Here is a 13,971-nt window from a genome sequence, read left to right on the forward strand (position 1 = left end):
ATTGTCCTTTCCTCTAGCATCATTTTCTTTTGTGTAAGACAAGAAGAGTGTGGCCTTATAGGGAATGTCAGTCCACATTGAAGGCTGTATTGCATAAGCATATTATGTTGGCTCGACACTGTGGGAAAAGACAAAGGAAAACCAGACCCCATCCAGATCCAAAGGTGTCATGGGCTCTCAGGGAATGTGAATCAATCCATGAAATAGGCAGGTCACAGGAATTTACCACTGATTAAGACACCAATTGTGACAATTGCCCACCAGCCCTAAGAACAATGAAGAGATAGAGGTTAAACACATTTTCCACCCCTTTTCCTCTAAACGTCAGAAGAAATCACAGTATATGTATATGACTCATTGAGCCACCAGAAGAAAGCAATAGAATTTGGTCACTACCTGAAGATGGCTCATGATAAATATCACTGTGCATTTGGATTGAATGTGTTTATTACATTTCAGCCACTTGCTCTAAACAATAGCAAAAAGTCTACTAACAAATAACAGCTTTTTCACTATTGTTTTGTTTTGTTTTAAGGTTTTATTTATTCATGAGAGACACAGAGAGAGGCAAAGACACAGAGACTGAAGCAGGCTCCCGGTGGGGAGCCTGACACAGCACTCAATCCTAAAAGCCCCAGATCACACCCTGAGCCGTAGGCAGATGCTCAACCGTTGAGCCACCCAGGCGTCCCTCACTATTTTTTGTGTTATGTTCTGGAACCCTCTTCTGGAGATTCAGTCTTAATTTTGTGGTAATAGAAAATTAAATCACCCACCATTACCCCAACATTTTAACCACATCATTACCTTCCTCCCTGACCACACCCATCTAGGAAATTCCCATCCTTCAAGAATCAGTTCAAATATAACTCCTCTGATGGGTCTCTTCTGAGTTTCTCTAGAATTAATTCATCCAGCATGAGTGTTGTCATGGCGCTTGGATACATTTACATCTTCATCTCCTGCTGATCCGTAGCAGAGATTTGGCCTTATGTATAGATTTCTACCGTGTGCCATTTGTATGTGACCAATAAAAGTTTATTAAATGAATAAAACTTCCAAGTTTGCTGTGTTACTTCCATCTTCTAATGTCAGGACTTCGAATTCTTAAAATATTTCACTAAGTAACTAATAATGTTCCAGTAAAATAGCATGTCATTTGCATTTAGAGCAATATTAAAAGGCTCTCCACGGCTCTTCAGCAGCCCTTTACTATGAGTGGGTTATGTCCTGGACATGCGCTGCCCTCTGCTGGTGTCCGTTTAAACAAGTGCAAACGTAGTACCTGCTGCGGAAGGCTGGCCTTTCTCTAAATGGTGGTTCTAAACTCCTGTCGCGCCAGACAGCAGATAACCACATGGTCATAAACTATTTACAGAAGGCCAGTGGTACAAAATGTTCGCTTTTGTTTTATAGTCGTAAAGAATAGGCTGGATACCAAACAGGAAATAAAGACTGGTAAATTTCTTCATAGGTGTTTATAGAAGTCCTGAGTTGCTTTAAATATTTGTACTGTTTTTATTATGCCCATTATTTTAAGTGGCATAATTCCAACTTTGCTAGGACCACATAACTGTATCAAAGAAACGTAGTATATTAATACCACCAAATCATGATCCCAGGGAAACGTGAAGAGTTTCAAGCAACTGATGATGCCAATCTTTGATTCTACAAAATTATAAAATAAATGTATACTTATTGACTTGAAATATATTAATAATAAAGTTAAAACAGTATGTGTATGCATGTGTACATGTATGTGTATAGATATTGATATAGATATGGTTACATATATTGTAGTGTTTCAAATATATAGATACATATTTTATATGCATAGATCTGTAGGAAGAAAGATCAGGAATAACGTTAAAATGCTAATGACTGTAATCAGTAAGTAAATGGCAAAAATTTTAGCTGCTCTTAATTTCTCTGTTTATCTGTATTTTTCTAATTTTTTTGAAATGATCATGAATTAGTGGGGTAATGAAAACGAAGACCGAAAAACTCAACTAATGTTGCAGGGGAAATATTAACAGATAAGATCTGAAGTCAAAATTAAAACTATCCTGTCTAGCACAAGTAAAAGAGGCACCTTCTGATGCAATCATCACTAACAGAAACAGATCTATGGCTGTCAATTACAGGAAGTGTGCTGAGCCCCAGAAGCCTGTCCTCTTGAGGAACAGGCTGGGTGAGGCATGGTTCAGCCCCATTTGTGTGGCAATTAATCATTAAGCCAGTCTGTTCTTCATTAAGAAGCCAATGAAGTCAGACCCACGGTTGCTCCGGAAATGTGGTTTGCTGAAAGACCGCTTGAGTTATTCCAAAAAGGAACCAAACCACAGGCACTTGAATAAGCAACGAATGCTCAAGACGGGGGAAATGGCATGAGCACTTGGCAAAGAAAGCTCAGCAATTTTCTTTTTAATTATTGAGATAAGAAAGTGAGTTTGGTTTCATTTAGCTGTTCAAATAGAAATCTATTTAAATATTTAAACAGAAAAGCCTTCTGATCTACCATCCTGCCCTCCTGTAACAGCTATGGCCTTTCCACAGAGATAAATTTTATAGTGGATTTGGTTTGGGAAACTTCTATTTTATGGGTTAGAAATTGATTTCAAGAGCCTTCAGCCGAGTAAAACACACACAATTGTATATTTGCTTTGGGGGTAAGTCCACACTCCCTTGCAGTACAAACTAAATCTCCTGCTGGTAAACACTATGATGTTTGGCATTTGAATTGCTTCTCTTTTAGAGATGTGGTCCTGATAATCTCTTTCACAAACCAGTGAGGACCCAAACCCTCCCTGAATGCCTCACCCTTACTTCCTAGACATCATCCTGCACTGTTTTTCTCCATTCTACTTAGACAAATAAAATTCAACAACAACAAAACAACAAATATTTATGTGCCTGCTTGCTGTCCCCAGTGAAAATTTACCCTCCCAGATGGGTCCCTATAGCCACACAAATCTTCCTGCTCTCTTCCTTAACCAAACCCATGCCAGAATTTAAGTTCTGCTTCAATTATGTATCCTTCAGGAAGCAATCCCATAAGGAGGAAAGGGAGCCTTTCCCAGCATTCAGCCCATCAGCCTTTTCATGCTTCCAGGGTTTTATGCTATCTAGAATACTTAGCCTATTTTTTCATCCAGCAAAATCCTTTGATTTTGAAGGTCTAGTTTGACTGCCAGTACCTTTAGTCTCCTGTAAAAATGTAAGTTTCAATCATTCCCAATCATTCTCAACTGCCTGGTACATATTTCAAGCAGGGCTCTAACATTATATTTCAAGTTTTTATTTAGTATTTTGTTTTGTTTAGTATTCCCAGTACCTACTGTTCAAAAAATAAATGCTGAATGAATGAATGAATGAATGAATGTAACAACCCCTACAGAATCCAATTTGCCTATATACTTTCACATGTACAGTAGAGAGATTTAACAGATCCAAAAGACAGGGTGAGCGCTTTATTTCCACTCTTTTTACAACATGGGATAAAATAAAATCGAATGAGTACTATTTTAATTAATACTTAACAGAATGGCATTTATTAATATTTCTGCAAAGGATAGTGTGAAAGTAGCAATTTTCACCTCAGGGTTTTTCATGGGGAAAATCAGCTTTTCAAGAAAAAAAAAATAGATTTCCTAGCAGCTCAAACTTCCTTTCACAAAATTCTGCTAACCCAAAACAGCCAGCCAAGAACTGTGTCACCTTTTGTCACCCCAAAGAATAAGATTTTTTCCTGCTATGTTGGCATGAACTTTCCTACATTGCTTTCTTCAGCTGTGTGTGCCATAAGCGGCTGAGAAAATAAAATCTCAGATATCATTGTTTGATTCAACACTTAGGAGACCCTGTAAATTTTTATGCTCCCCACTTAGCCTTTTATTTTCTTTAATCATATTCTTCCTCAGGAAACTTGTACTTCCATAATCATGAACTGCACTCTGCCCCTAAACTCTTCCCTGTTATTATTCCTAAATATTCAACACATATATTTCTTTCTGAATTCTTTAAAGTTAGTCACTTTGTTGGTTAAGTTCAATTTTGTCTACTTCCTGTCAGCCAACAAGCAAGTTAAGAAAGATAGTCATTCTCTTAAGTCCACAGCAGCACAAAACGCAATCTACAGGCTGGTGGAAAACCGTCTACAAACCGAAGGAAGCTCCCAAGCTGATAATTCAGCAAAGGTCCAAACTGTCACTATCCACTATCCCATCACTTCATTTGTTCACCTGTGAAGCCATACAATAGGTCCATACAATAGATCTATTGTATGGAAATACAAAGCAAAAGTTGTCCTCATAATTCTGTTTTTAAAAAAATCTACTACTTGAATGTTTCAGATGAACATAGCATGAATAGTAAAAGCAGAAATGTCAGGCTTAATGTCTGCAACACAAACACCCATTGCTATTAGGCAAATCACTATATTTTGCCTGTATTGACACTTTTGTTTTCAACTTACATGTTTATTTATTTACCTGATACATTTCTAAAATCTATAGCTAATTTCATTCCTCAGCTAGTTTGTACATCGATAGTTTTGTTAAACATAGCAAAATAATCACCTATATTTGTGCATAATTCCCAATGCTAAGAGTTAATACTAATATCCTCTGGATGTGCTAGGCTCTTCTAATGAAGTGGTACCCAAAATCAATCTTTTAAAGAATGTACTGATTAGAAAGCAATGTAAATTGATATGTGACTTTATCCATGATAGACACAAGACAAAGTCCCTGATGATGTCAAAAAAGTGTTGAGGGGCGCCTGGGTGGCTCAGTCGATTAAGCCTCAGACTCTTGGTTTCAGCTCAGGTGATGATGGCATGGATCTTGAAATCCACCTCTAAGTTGGACTCCCCACTCAGTGGGGGTCCCTCTGTCCCTCCATCCACTTGTGCTCATGTGCACACTTTCCTTCTCTCAAATAAATAAATCTTTTAAAAAAGAGAAAAAATGTTGAATACGAAGTCTTATTTCCTAAGCTAAATGCTGAACAGATTAGTTTTTACTCTGCAAACATGGGTGAATGCACTCCTCCCGTGCATCTGTGCCAATCAACTAGGCACCTCAGTTCTAATTTAAGATTATTATATAAAGTTGGAATTTTTTCCGAAGCTATTTGGGGTTGTAATAAAACAAAAAGTAGCCTAAGCTTTAAATTTTGAAACAAAAAACAGATGTATGAAAATATTAAGCATGATGGACAAGATGGCATTAATTTTGTTTCTGGGCTTATTTCCTTCTGAGAGAATTTCTTCACAAAGGAAGATTTATCTGGGGAGATTCCAGTGTTCATTGTGTTATTAAAAATTCAGGAAGCTTATATACAGACCATGTAAGAATAGAATATTTGGTGGCAATATTTGGTAGGTGGCAATATTTGGGGTGTAAAACTCATATTAAGATTTGAAACATTTTCATTTATCATAAAGTTAATATATGGTTTATCAAGTTAGCAAAACACTTTTAATAATGCTTGAAGCTAATACTGCTGCTGCTGTAGTTATGAATAATTTAAATTTGAATTTACATGTTTAATCATTTCTGTCTAAAAAAAAACTAGTGAGATGCATGTTAGGTTGACTATTTCTCTGATTTCCATGTAAATTGCCTGTGTTAGTAAATTTGCTTGTCACTTAATACAGTCAAGAATTTATCTAATTACTGAATATTTCTGTTTTTTTATAAATCTTATAAGCTTTTCTGGACGGGAAATTTTGTAGTGACCTAATACCCAGTTATTCTGATATACTGGAGTAGAGATTACTTTTTAAAATCTAACAAAACCATGTATTATTTAAATAAAAATAAAGCCTCTCATCTAACTGCATTACTTCAAATGCTTATTTTCTTCAAATGCTTATTTTCTTTATTGTTAATGACACCATCTTAGAAGCTGAATACATTTCCTTTGTGCTTTGCTCAGTGTATTTGAAGTTTGTTTGAGATAATATCCCATTTAATTTACTTGAGATTCCTGTTCTCTAAAAGAAATGGGCCAGGAGAAGGTGAGAAGGGAAGGGAATTGTCCCTAGATTGTAGAACACTAAATAACAAAACAACAGGTGGCCAATTATCTTTATGAGCCTGTACGTGAGTACACAGGAGAAAACCTGTGCCCCCAAAGAAGGCAAGCCCAAAGGTCATCAACAAGTCATGCTCTCTTTAGAGCTCTGTGCTATGGGGAAGAATCCTCACAAATATCAAGGTGAGCCAAAGACCACACGTGGACTAAACTTTTATGACACATGGTCACATCCTGTCACCACACTTTTCTCTTTGCTCTTTACCAAAAGTACCACCAAAATGTTCACAGATTCATTGATTTATTCATTCAGCACATACATTTTGGACATGAAGTATGTGTAAAGCACTATGCAATGCCCTAATGCTAAAGGTATGGCCAGCCCATGCCCGCACCTTGACCCCCTCATTAAGTTGGCAATGTGCACAAGCTCAGACCCCCACCTATCGCAGAAAAAAATCAGATTTATCAATGTGTCAACATCAAACCAAAACAATCCCACAGAAACCATTTAGAATCAGAAGACAAAGCTAAAGGTGTGCTGAATTTATTAGGCCTGCTGCCTGATTCTCTTTAGATGGGCAATTTACCCTTCACTCTAGTAACCATTCTTTGATGTCTTTCAAGACCTTGGTGTATGGATCAGGTCTTATATTTTACACTAATTACACAAATATACACACAGCTCCCTAAAATGTACAAAACTATTCTCTTGATCCAGGTAATTTTAAAATCCTTTGTGTTTAAATCCTCTATAGTTCATTGGAAATGCTAAATCCACTATTCTTAAGGGTAGTGGCGAGCCATGATGGGCAAAAGATGCAGGTGATAATACTTGGAATAATAAAAGGCATCACTGATTGGTTCATTCAATAAACATTTTTATCCCCGTACTCTGTATCTGGCTCTGTGCTATGCACTGGGGCTATATAGATAGACAAAAATAAAGATAATCACAAGCTAGATTCCTGCCTCAAGCTGCTCATGCTTTCTTAGAGCAGGAAGACATGTAAACACTTACCATGCAATAGAATGGGTACATAAGAGACATGTGAACAGGATATTGCAAAACAGAAACATTACAAGATTTATCTAGAAGCAGAAGAGAATGAGTCAGAGTTTGACAAAGTAAGTAACAACTGAACCAAATCTTATCAGATAGGTGGGAAGCCTAGGTGAACAAGAAAGAGTAAAAGGACTTTCAAAGTAGTGAAAAGCACATTGCATTTAGAAAATTAGATGTAGCTAGAATAAAATTGTGTCAGGAGATCAGGCTAAAGAGGTAAGCAGAGATCAGACCACAAGGAGCTCTGAATGCATTACTAAGGATAAGTTTGAGTTTTAGTCTGAGGAATCACATGATCAATTTGGGAATGGAATTAGAGGTATAAAATTTGGGAGTCTTTGATTTATGGATTGAATTTAAAAGTAGAATACATGATATAGATAGAGCTTATGAATTAAAAGAGAAGCAGAGAAACAAGCCCTTTTGAGCACCATCATTTAAGAAGCAGGAAGAGAAATAAGAGTCTGAGAGGAACTTTTTAATTAGCAGCCAGAAAGTAAGAGGAAAACCACAGAAAGCCAGAAAGTAATGAGGAAGAACACACTAGGAAGGATTTTGAGAAGAAAATCCTTAACAATGCAGCAGAGAAGTGAAGTAAGATAAAGAATAAATTCAGGGGTGCCTGGGTGGCTTAGTCAGTTCATCATCTGACTCTTGTTTCAGTTCAGGTCATGATCTCAGGGTGGTGAGATCAAGCTCCATGTTGAGCTCCATGCTCAGTGAGGAATCTGCTGGAGATTCTCTCTCCCTCTGCCACTACCCCCTCCTCTCTCTCTTAAATAAATTAAATAAATAAATAAATCTTTTTTTAAAAAAAAGAATAAATTCAATGGATTCAGGGAGAAATAATGGTTAGTGGTAGAATAAGAGAGGGGGCAAATTGCAGATGGCTAAGGAATAAATGGGAGATGAGGACATAAAGACAATCCATCCATGCTTCACAGAACCTAAGGCTAGAGGGAACTGAGGGTCTTGAGGTTTTCTTTTTAAAATAAACTTAAACATTGCATTAAAGGAGAAGAAGGGGTTCAAAATGCAGGAGAGATCCACAATGTTAATAGAGAAACTAATCTTGAACTCAAAGAGAATGGGAAGAAGAGAAATATGGGTGCAGATAAGGACTGTTCTAAAAAATCAGTGGTAGAAGTCAAGAGTATTCATTCCTCCTAGCTCTAATGAGGAGAAAGGTTTAGAGTAGGAAGCATGAGGAAAGACATAAAAGTTGTAATATCTTAATACAGGAAGTAGGAAAGGGAGCTGAACAACAAGAACCTAGAAGAATCACCTGGGGGCCTTCTGGTCTACTTAGGATTGGAGAGCCAAACTTTTTATAATGACAACGAGCCATAATGCTCTAGGTTTCAACTGAAGTTCAGCAGCCCAAGAATAAAACCAGAGAAGACTCTGTTGAACTGATTCAAGGTTTGACATCGCATGGTGGATAAAGAAGAGAATTGGAAGGGGTGGTCAGAGAATTTTAAAGGATGTAACATGAAGGAAGGAAAAAAAAAATAATCCAGCAGAGGTATGTTACTGAGAAGGCAAAAAAAAAAATGTCAAGGATTGGAAGTCTTCACAAATTCAAGAACTACAGATGATGAAACTACAGACAGTGAAACGCTATGGGGTGCCTGGGCGGCTCAGTCAGTTAAGTGTCTGCCTTCGGCTCATGTCATGATCCCAGAGTCCTGGGATTCAGCCCAGAGTCGGTCCCTGCTCAGTTGAGAATCTACTCATCCCTCTGCCCCTCCTCTCTGTTCATTCTCTCTCTCTCTCTTGAAAGAAAGAAAGAAAGAAAGAAAGAAAGAAAGAAAGAAAGAAAGAGCGAGCTAAAAAGACAAAAGGTCTAAAAACAGGAGTCCCTAGGGGTGACCAGACCAAGAGAGTGGGTTTCAGAAGCAGAGTGAAGGTACAGACAATGGAATTGGATAAAGGAACTCCAGGTTGGATATTGACTGCAAGTTTCAGAAGACTTCATTTATTATATACCAGGCATATAACCCTATGAGGTAGGAACTATTATTATCATCATCCTCATTTTACAGTTGAGGAAACTGACACACAGAGAGGTTAAGCAACTTGCCCAAGTCACACAGCTTTTCTACAAAAGCTAAGATTCAAACCCAGACAGTTTGGCTGCAATATCCTTGCTCCCAACTTTATATACTGCATTGCCTCCCCCCTTGAATGAGAGCAGTTGCATCTGGAAGCCATAAGTAGCATAGCTAAAATCAGGAGACATTTTTCTTAGGAAGAGTAGAAGATGAATGAGCATCTAAAATTCTAAATGCTCTCCCTAATATCAGTGGCATCAATCACTACGTTTATTGAGCTTCCACTATGTGCCAGTTTGTGCTATTTTAAAACAATTGATCCAGCTTACCAGTTGTAGAGCCAAAATTTCATTTCTTCCATATTCTTGCCCTGAAATTTGAACAAAGGGTTTTTATTGTAAAAACAAAACTAAAATGATACCCTAGTATTCAGCCTTCTGGGTAGTAGGATCTTAAGTTAATTTATTCTATAAAAACCCACAGCTTAGCAGCCAAATATATCCATCTGAGAAATAATTGAATAATTTACAGTAGAATCAAATGATGATGCACACATAGGAATCACCAGCTGGTAATAGTTTACTTTGCAGCTTACCTATGATAAAATTGAGAAGTTATACCCAACACTAGTCAATCTGGCCACCCCAAAACTATGTGTATTGCAATATCTTAGATAGCCTAAGAAAAATATGTAAAGAGGTAAGACTCTTTTTTTAAGATTTATTAATTTATTTGAGAGAGAGAGAGAGTATGCAACCAGGGGGAGAGGGCAAGAGGGAGGGAGAGAATCCTCAAGCAGACTCCCTGCTGAGCATGAAGCCTGATGACATAGGGCTGGATCCTAAAACCCTCAGATCATGACCTGATCCAAAATCCAGAATCAGACACTTAACTGCCTGAGGAGGTGCCCCAGACTCATTTTTTAAACCAAACTGGAAATCCCTTCTAGAATAGTGTGACTATATGAAAGAGTTCCTCCTTGCTCAAATATTTAATGATATCATGTTGCTTTAGTCTATCAGTTTTTCAACACCTACTGAGATTTATACCATGAATTGTGGCCTGACTGGCAGCATTGCATAAATTTCTTAGTACCTGGGTTATTAGTGGAAGTAGGATGTCAATATAATGTTATAACATGCGTTATTCAATATTTGTGGCAATAAACTTCAGGATGAACTATGACTTACCATAATTTTTCTGTGTTAATAGAGGATGGAGTCACATACATTTAAATTTTATAGCCTCCTTTTAACAAGTTATAATTTTATCAGTCTTCCCTCAAAAATCTTTATGGGAAATATCTTGTCTCTTCCCACCCTCCATCAAGGAATAACAAGGTCAAAAGGTAGCAGCAGTAGGCTAAGATATTAGAGTTAAGAATTAAAATCTTCTTCAATGTAAATTATCAAAACTTGCTGATCAACCATAGAAGAATGCAAATACTGCTATTGCAGTGGAGATCTTTGAAGAAACAGTAGCCTAGAGAGTAGAGATGTTGGTTTGGATTACTGCTACCACTAACTGGGCATTTGTCCTTAGGTATGATACATAATTTCTGTCTCCTCATCTATAAAATAACAATTTATTCCCATGATTTTACACAAATTACATATATTAAAGCATTTAGCATAGTGCCTCATTTAGAACAAAGTTAAATAATATTTCTCTTTCTTCCCTTTTAATTTGATCACTCAGCAGCTCGTGATCCAACTGGCTACTCCCTTCCTGATACAGCCTCTTCTCTTTTTCCCTTGTCTCCTGATATCTTTTTTTTTAATTTATTTTTTATTGGTGTTCAATTTACTAACATACAGAATAAACCCCAGTGCCCGTCACCCATTCACTCCCACCCCCCGCCCTCCTCCCCTTCTACCACCCCTAGTTCGTTTCCCAGAGTTAGCAGTCTTTACGTTCTGTCTCCCTTTCTGATATTTCCCACACATTTCTTCTCCCTTCCCTTATATTCCCTTTCACTATTATTTATATTCCCCAAATGAATGAGAACATATAATGTTTGTCCTTCTCCGACTGACTTACTTCACTCAGCATAATACCCTCCAGTTCCATCCACGTTGAAGCAAATGGTGGGTATTTGTCATTTCTAATAGCTGAGGAATATTCCATTGTATACATAAACCACATCTTCTTTATCCATTCATCTTTCGTTGGACACCGAGGCTCCTTCCACAGTTTGGCTATCGTGGCCATTGCTGCTATAAACATCAGGGTGCAGGTCTCCCGGCGTTTCATTGCATTTGTATCTTTGGGGTAAATCCCCAACAGTGCAATTTCTGGGTCGTAGGGCAGGTATATTTCTTAAAAGGCTCCTTTGCTGGCTCTTGCTCCCAACCCAAACCCTTTAAAAGTCAGATTCCTGTAGGGCTTAATACTTAAATAAATAAATAAATAAATAAATAAATAAATAAATAACACCCTTCCCTTCCTCCCTACTTCTCCAAGCCATGAGAGGTTAACTAAAATGGACCACATTAAAGGGCTCCTTTGCCTCCCACCTTCTGACCTGGGTGGCAAATGAGGAGCTCCCAAAACACCCAGAGACAAGAAGTGGAGTCAGGGTATTTATTCTCCCAGCTTCTCAAAAACTGAACATAACTGTTGACTGAAAGACATAGCTCACAACAGGAGAGCTCCACATAGCCTTCTCTGTTGTAATTGTGCCATCCCCTAACTCTTTGTATTAGCTATCTATTGCTGCATAACCAGTGGCCCCAAAACTCAACAGCTTAAAACAGAAAGCACTTATTGTCTCACAGATTCTGAGAACTTCTGCTTCAGGGTCGCTCACAAGACTGTAATCAAGGTGCCATCTGAAGCTATGGTTTCACCTGAAGGCTTAAATGAGACAGAATCTACTTCCCTCGCTCATATGGTGTCACAGGTTGTTGGACTGAGGCATCTCTGAGTTTCTCATCATGAGGGTCTCCCCACAGAAAGTTCAAACCATGGCGATGGCTTCCCTCAGAGCAAGTGATCAAGACACCAAGCAAGACAAAATTCAGTCTTTTCATAACCTAATCTTAGAAGTGACATTCCAGTATTTTCAATATGTTCTTGAAGAGAACATACCAAAAGCAAGTGACTAGGTTCAGCCCACATTAAAGAGGAAGGGAATAGATAAGGGCATCAACATCACACTTCCAGGGAGGTGGGCATCAGTGGGGGCCACCTTAGAGATTCCACACCACATCCCTTTAAACCTAGAGAAAATAACTGGACTATTACCAGCCCTGGCTTATTGAAATAATCATCCAGGTTTCCCTAAACCCTGGTAAACAGTCCCTCATTAAGCTCTCTTCAAATATTTCATTTTTGACCTATACTTAAAATTGTTTGTAAGTCTAAAGTATTTCTTACTGAGAAAATTTTTAAATATGTTATAAATATACAGACTAGGCTAGAATCCGAGCTTGATCACAAGATGTGAGTAAAATAAATATGTACTTGTTTAACAAAATTGTCTACAAAACCTTGCTTAAGGGGTGCCTTGGTGGCTCAGTTGATTAAGCGTCTGCCTTTGGCTCAGGTCGTGATACCAGGGTCCTGGGATTGAGCCCCGCATCAGGCTCTCTGCTTAGAAGGGAGCCTGCTTCTCCCTCTGCCTGCCACTCTGCCTATTTGTGCTAGCTCTCTCTCTCTCTCTCTCTCTCTCTCTCTGTCAAATAAATAAATAAAATCTTTAAAAAAGAAAAAAAGAACCTTACTTAATAATTGGAATAATGGGTTTGGAGATAAATAAAAGAAAAAAACTAATAAATAACATGAAGTTGCCTTCTTGAATATCATAATCCAAGAGTGACATTGCCTAAAAATACAAATTAACTCAAGATGGGTTTGGATCGATCATTATGTTTAGTCAATTTTCAGTTCTGAAATCTCCTGGTATTTTGGATATATTCTCTAATCTTTTGAAACAACATTAATTTGCCCTCCCTCAAAAGTTCCTTTGCTTCACCATTAGAATACTGGATTAACTACATGGGAGACTAATGGTTTGCTGCTTAGTATGCTCTGCTAGGTCCTTTGCCTTATAATAAACCAGTTTTGTGAAGCATGTGCTTTACAGAAATCAGTTTAAATGATCTCATAAATCAGGAAAGTCAGTGTACTCTCTAAACTTTCAACATAATATCCTATTCATAATCCTAATTTCACGTGAAATCACTTCAAAAATACCATTAACATCCATAATAAAGTACAGGGGAGAATCAGCTACAAATTAAGCTTGGACATGAAAGAATCAAAGACTAACGTTCAAAGTTTGAGGGCCACGAGAATAATATTTGAGAGACTCGGAGCTGAGATTTCATTTTTCCAAACAGCTCAGTGTGAAAGAAAATAGTAAAAGTAACCCAAGCACAGCTCTGAACAAGCAGAAAATTGAGGTACACGGCCAAAAAAAGAAAGAGAGAAGAGGTTCAAATCAAACTTTTCAATTATAAGTAATTCTAATCTTCCCTTGGTCCTTACATGAGAAATGAAATTTGTTCTGGTAAAACAGGAAAAGATAAGAAAAAAAAAAAGAAAATGAGGAACTAAAAAGAAAGATAAGCTAAAAGCAATAATGAAAACTAATCATAACATCTGGGAAAATTTAGATGACCTTTATGAGAGCAGAGACACAAATTCCACCGAGACTAATTACCGTATTTTCAACTTTGACTTTACATGAAATATGAATCTTGAGAGTAAAATAAATGTTTACCTTTAATGAAATGATTTTTAGGTAATAATGCATTGCTGTCTCGCAGACAGGTTGAAAAAAATTTTCCATTACTAACACTTTTGCCA

The 13,971-nt window shown here is 37.4% G+C and overlaps 1 long non-coding RNA gene across 5 annotated transcripts in view; it reads right to left on the reverse strand.

Moving 5' to 3' along the window:
• The window catches only part of LOC140639859 (uncharacterized), a 415,066-nt gene that overhangs the window by 355,017 nt on the left and 46,078 nt on the right, over positions 1–13,971 (reverse strand). For all 5 annotated transcript variants that reach the window (XR_012036500.1, XR_012036499.1, XR_012036498.1 and 2 more), the window contains exon 3: positions 9,489–9,529. This is a non-coding gene — a long non-coding RNA (uncharacterized lncRNA). The remainder of the gene's footprint in view (positions 1–9,488; positions 9,530–13,971) is intronic.

This window comes from Canis lupus, chromosome 9, assembly GCF_048164855.1.
Source record: "Canis lupus baileyi chromosome 9, mCanLup2.hap1, whole genome shotgun sequence".
NCBI classification, from domain to species: domain Eukaryota; kingdom Metazoa; phylum Chordata; class Mammalia; order Carnivora; family Canidae; genus Canis; species Canis lupus.